Below are 6,000 nucleotides of genomic sequence, written 5' to 3' on the forward strand. Positions count from 1 at the left end.
TAGGTCTCGAGTGAGGTATAGAATCAGATCTTCAGAGATGGAGGAGCTTAAGGTGGCAGAAGACAGAAACGTTGTCTCCAAAGTGATGGGGAGTCAATGAGAGGTGAGGAAGTTGTACTAAAAGTTATAAAAAAGAAAGGGTAAAAATGTTTGAGAAGGAAGAGGGAAAAATCTAAAAGTAGAATATTAGATTGATTTTATCAGTAAGAATAATGAACTCGTGAGAGTGCACGAGTAGAGAATGGCGGTCAATACGAAAGTACAGACAACGTAGCTTTGAAGAAAACTCTAAGGGCCTTCATTATTTTTTTTTATCATGAATAGTTACTTATTGGATTTCATGATGGCAATGTGTATCAATTAATGATAGATGTACATCAGGGCAAGAACCTAGTTAGGTTCTAACACCGAAATTCCCCCTCTATCTTTTAAATGCAGTGGTGTGTTACATTCTAGTCATGTTTAATGAAGTGTATTCCACCTTAAAAATGGCCTTGTCCATTTAATTTTATTTTAATGATGGCCACTAGAGGGCATTGGTTTATTTCATTAAAGGTGCACAACAATCTGAAATTACTGTTTTAACTTAAAATGCATTCAGAATGGGACCCAGTCTAGTATAAAAGAAAACCTGGTTACATTCATGGTATTAAAAATTCTATTTCTAGCCATTCCACTATCTTGCTTGTTTGTTTGTTTCTTTTTTGGTTTTTCAAGATAGGGTCTCACTCTAGTCCAGGCTGACCTGGAATTCACTATGTAGTCTCAGGGTGACCTTGAACTCTTGGCGATCCTCCTACCTTTACCTCCTGAGTGCTGGGATTAAAGGCGTGTGCCACCATGCCCAGCTGTTTGTTTCTTTAGTCAGAATAGCCAAGGATAGACTAGATTTCACTTTGTAGACTAGGCTAGCCTTGAACTTTGTGTGGTCTTCCTGTCTCAGCCAACATAGTGCTGGATATACCCTGATTTCTTGCCTGCTTTTGAATATAGTTCTTCTGTTCTTTGAGTTCTTCTGTGGGGTTCCCCAAAGGGGTCCCTGCTCAGGGCTGTCTACACGACCCCAAAAACACTCACGCAGGATGCTCTCAATGCAAACCGCACAAGGTTTATTGATTCCGATGCATCGGGGCTCAACACAAATTTCCTCTCGCAGGAAGAAAGGTGAAGAGCCCCTAGCCACGTGTTTGGTCAGCTTATAAAGGGTGAAAACCATAGGTATGCAGAGTCATAGGGGCTTTTCAGCCGTGGGTTCCCCTGATTGGGTGGGGCCCATGAGGTGGGCTCGTGAGGGTCCCTCTGATTGGGTAGGGCGTACAAAGGGCCAGGTCCTCATGGTATACTTTTTACAAAATGGAGGTAGTTGCATACTTTTTACAAAATGGAGGTAGTTGCAAAATGGCAGTTCTGTGATTCAGTGCAGTAGCAACCAAGCCATATTACAGAAGCTTCAAAAGGCAAGTTAGCAAAGCAGCTAGAAAACAGGGCAGCAGAAATAGGGCAACTTTTATCCTTTCATTTCCCCCTTTTCTTTGTCATAATTCCAATCATGGAATTTCAGTTTCTGCAAGAGACTGGTACTGTTGTTTAAGTATCATGACTTGGACGGTGCTAATCCTTTCTCTAATAAAGGTAACTAATCTATTTATTATGCATGGACCAAAGGTGAAGAGGAGAATTAAGATGATGAGTGGCCCTAGCAAGGTGGAGATCAAAGTAGTCATCCAGGGGGACCTGGTGAACTAAGATTCATACCAAGACTGGTTTTGCTGTCTCTCCCGTTTGCGTTGTTCTAGGCTTTCTCGTACTTTCTGCAAGCTGTTTTCTACTAATCCAGTCTTGTCTGCATAGAAGCAGCACTCTTCTTTTAGAGCTGCACAGAGTCCCCCCCCTGTTGTAAAAATAATAAATCTAGGCCTCTTCTATTCTGTAACACAACCTCTGAAAGTGAAGAAACCGAGTCCTTTAGGTTCTGCATTCCTGACTGTAACTCTTGTAGATCCTTGTCTACTGCTAAACTGAGTGGTTGGAGGTGACAAGGGAAGCTATGCCGGTGCCTGCTCCTGCAACACCCAACCCCATTATTAAGGGTCGAGATGGGGGGTTGTCTTGTTCTTTTGGCAGGTCAGTGGCAGATGTTTCTTCTGTGCAAGGCGATAGTAGTAACCAGCTTGATTGCAGAATCTACCTGACACTTAATGAAACTGGTTAGTCATCTGAAGGCCCAGGGGCCAAAGGAGATAAGCAAAAGGAATCCAACAAAAGGGCCTAAAAGACTGGGAAGCAAAGTAGTTATCCAGGGAGATGTGGAAAACCAATTTTTCCTCTAGATTTTTTTTTTAACTTTATCAAGGCTATTTTGTATTAGCCCAGTCTTATCTAAGTAAAACAACATTCTTCTTTGAGGGCTACACAGAGTCCACCTTCCTTTAAGAACACCAAATCTAGCCCTCTCCGGTTTTGAAGTACAACCTCAGAGAGCGAGGCCAAAGAACCTTTGAGATCTTGTATCCCCTCATGTATGAGGTTAAGATCTCTGTCCACTAAGGCACTGAGTTGTGAAAAATGCTGTTGGGAGGTTACCAGCGAGGCAATGCCTGTTCCCGCTCCCGCAACACCAAGTCCCAGGAGCACAGTCAGGGTGAGGGCAGTTAAAGGCTCTCTATTTGGTTTAATGGCAATGCCTTAATCTATAGTAGATGTAAACTTTCAGAATCATGAATGAAAAATTGTGGCAAAACTATAACTACAACACACTAGTCCTTAGTCTGTAAAAAGTCCTTGTTGACAATAAAGGGAGTCAGCCCCGTGGAACAAGCAAGATAGGAGTTACTAGGGGCTTTAGTATATATAAAGGAGTCATTGATAATAGCAGTTTGGTTGCATACCGGTTCAAGAGTCAGAGGAGGGAGCATATCAGGGCCTAATAGACACAGTCCGAGGCCGGAAATGGATGCAAGAGTAATACCCCCCTCTGGGGCAGAGTGCCAGAATAATCCCTCTGCACTGTTAGTAGACACAGGAGATGTAAGGATGGCAATTCCCTCATAAAAGGGAGGTCCTAGAACTTTTAATCTGTATGGCATTTCAACCAAGCTCTATAATTTAAATAAACTTATTTTAAGTAAACTTTATCTATGACAACAGGAACGTATGGTATAGACAGTCTATTTCTCTTTTATTTCTCCCTCTCATGAGAAGACACTCTAACTGCTTTAGGGGGCTGGGTCGAAGACATCAGATCATTTACTACTTCCTGCTGAACGGGACAAGAAGTGGAGACTTGTTGCAGTTAGAGAATCTCTCCTAGAGAGTGGAACTATTTTAATGTACCCCAGAGTGTAGAAAGATAATCTTGAAAGATAACTTTGGAAAGAATAAAAGTAAGGAGTTACTGAGAAGTGAACACACAGCAAACTGGTCTTTTTGTAGGTCGAGGGAATCCAGGTAGACAGGCTTGGATCATCTCAGGACCATCTGAGGATGAGCTGGCTGAGATTTTCTTTCAGAACTGTTCATTAAATGGCACAGTAGTATTTAACATGGCTTGTAAAACAGATGAGATGCTAGCAGAGTTATCAGAAACATATACATAACATTTAATCTTAATAATAAAGAGCTATTTTTTTATCTTTGGTTATACATTTCTCTCTGAGTGTTTAAGACCTTGTAGATAGCCAAAAGTTAATTAAGGATTAATTTTGGAGGTCATTAATGGCTCTCCAAAGAGACTTTAGGGACACAGGAGTAGCCCCATAGCTTACTGGTGTCTTTTGCCTGTTAGGATGAGTCAGGGCCATGCTGGCCAAGTAGTTTTCCCTTCTTTGGGAAGTCAGGAGGACTGATTGCTTCTCAATTGTGACTCTCCTGTTTTACATTGTACACCACTTTTGTTTGGGTCTCCATATCCTCCCTGCTCAGGAAGACAGGTGACTTACCAGGGGGCCAGTGTAGAAGTGTCCCATCATCTCCAGTGGCCTCATGACATGGGAGAACAGGCCAAAATATTGACACTTTTTACTCCGATGATTCCATTTGGCTTTGGCTTCTACATAGGTGATTAACACACTTAGAAAGGAAGTTACACCAGCTTGGATGTACATACATATAGAGCACATTTAATTACTAAAATAGACTTAACTAAAGAATGGCACAGGGCTTCTAAAATCATTTTGTCCTATCTTTAAAATTTTTGTTGTACTGTGGTAGCATAAGTCATATATATATATCTGAGGTATAGAAAGTAGGCACATCTCCCATTTTAAATATCCAACATTTATAAGTATAGGCAGAACCTGTTACCAGTCTTGAAAACATTACCAATTGATTTACAAACTTAACTTATTTAACCTAGAAAACAAGTAAGACAGTATAAGGTCTTAGCACCTGTGTGAAAACATCTTTGATTAGTTCAGATACCTGTGTGGGTACAAATTACCCAGAGAACATTGGAAACAGAACCATAGAGCTTGATTTTTTTTTTTTTTCATATGAGGACCATTGTTTGAGCATGAGGCTGTGCCCTAAAGTAGGGAATATGTCTTATGGGTTAATTTTGTTATAAGCACTGGACTTAAGATGCCAAAATTGAGACAGTTACTTTACATATAACAGAGTAGAATCTGGTCTTTTCTGAGCCCAAACAGCTAGCTAAATATTAATATAACCCTTGATAAATCTTTTTGAAAGAAAAAAACATTATTTGACAACCAATGATTTTGGCTTAAACTTGATAACTATTGATTTCATGCACCACAGAAATTTTTTATTAACATAAAACAATTTTATGTTTTACCCATGACTTAAATTTGATAAAGCTTAAGCAAACTATCCCAACATACTTCAGCCTGAAAATTTTTTTTTATCACTGCAGCCAATATCCTATTTAAGTTCCTTTCTTGTCTCCTTTTCCCATTATTTTTTCTCTCTTTTGCTTCCTTTTTTTTCTTTTCTTTTTCTCTCTCTCTTATGATAAACCTTTTCAGCTTCCTTAATTATGTCTGTCAAAGCTAGATCTTGTAAACCCTCCAGATGTTGTAATTTCTTTTTAATGTCTGGAGCGGACTGCCTTATCTATGTCATTGTTATTGCTGCCTGTTGACCCGGAGAAGTAAGGCCAAAAGGAGTATATCTCCGGGAAGCCTCCATCAAGCATTCTAAAAAAATAGAGGGAGGTTACCTTAGCCAGATTCGTGGGGCGGCGAGCAGCCTCCCTGAGACCTGCCATCAGAGCCTGGCGGTAGACTCAGTTGCTCCCTACCTTCTGCTGAGTTGTAATTCCATTCAGGTCAGGTTAGAGGGAATCCCACATCAATCTCATCTGGGAGCTAGGTAGGCTGCTCATTTGGGCCTGAGACATGCTAGGGTCAGGGGGAGGACCAAAGGCTCATACGGTGGAATCAGGTCCTTCAGTTTCTAGTCCCTGCAGTGGGTCCATCTCCTCCTCCCTCAGCCAAAGCTGGAGCGGGGAGAGCAGGGGGCTAAGGTGGGGGAGATGGAATCGGGGCAGAGGGCCACTCGGGAGGGTCCTCTATTTCAGGATATATTTTGGGCTGAGCCAAGGGGTCTGTGGCCATTTGGCTTGGTTTTCTCCTGGCTTGTTGGGCCACTGCCAGGACTCGGGAGCCTGACCGTGGCAGGGGTGGATCCAGGGCTTGACCCATGCCGGGGGATCCATCATTAGGCTCTCCCAGACCAGGATGTATGACTGTTGATCTGGGTGAGGATGGGTCCCTTCTGAAAAACAATATTCTTAACAGCAGAAATAATGGTTAGATCAAATGCTCCCTCTGGCAGCCACTCAAAGGAGCAGAAAGTCTGTTTTTTACCTTTTTTAAATTTTTACAGATAAGTCATGAGCCTTACTTCTAACTTCAGAGAAATGAGATACCGTCAGAGTCAGGGGGGTCGTCATAGTCTGTCCCATAATTAGAAACAAGAGTCCACAAACAAACACAAAATAGATACTGACAAAAAGAAACCAAAAACCGTGACACCTCC

Source organism: Jaculus jaculus, chromosome 10 (genome assembly GCF_020740685.1).
Source record: "Jaculus jaculus isolate mJacJac1 chromosome 10, mJacJac1.mat.Y.cur, whole genome shotgun sequence".
NCBI classification, from domain to species: Eukaryota; Metazoa; Chordata; class Mammalia; order Rodentia; family Dipodidae; genus Jaculus; species Jaculus jaculus.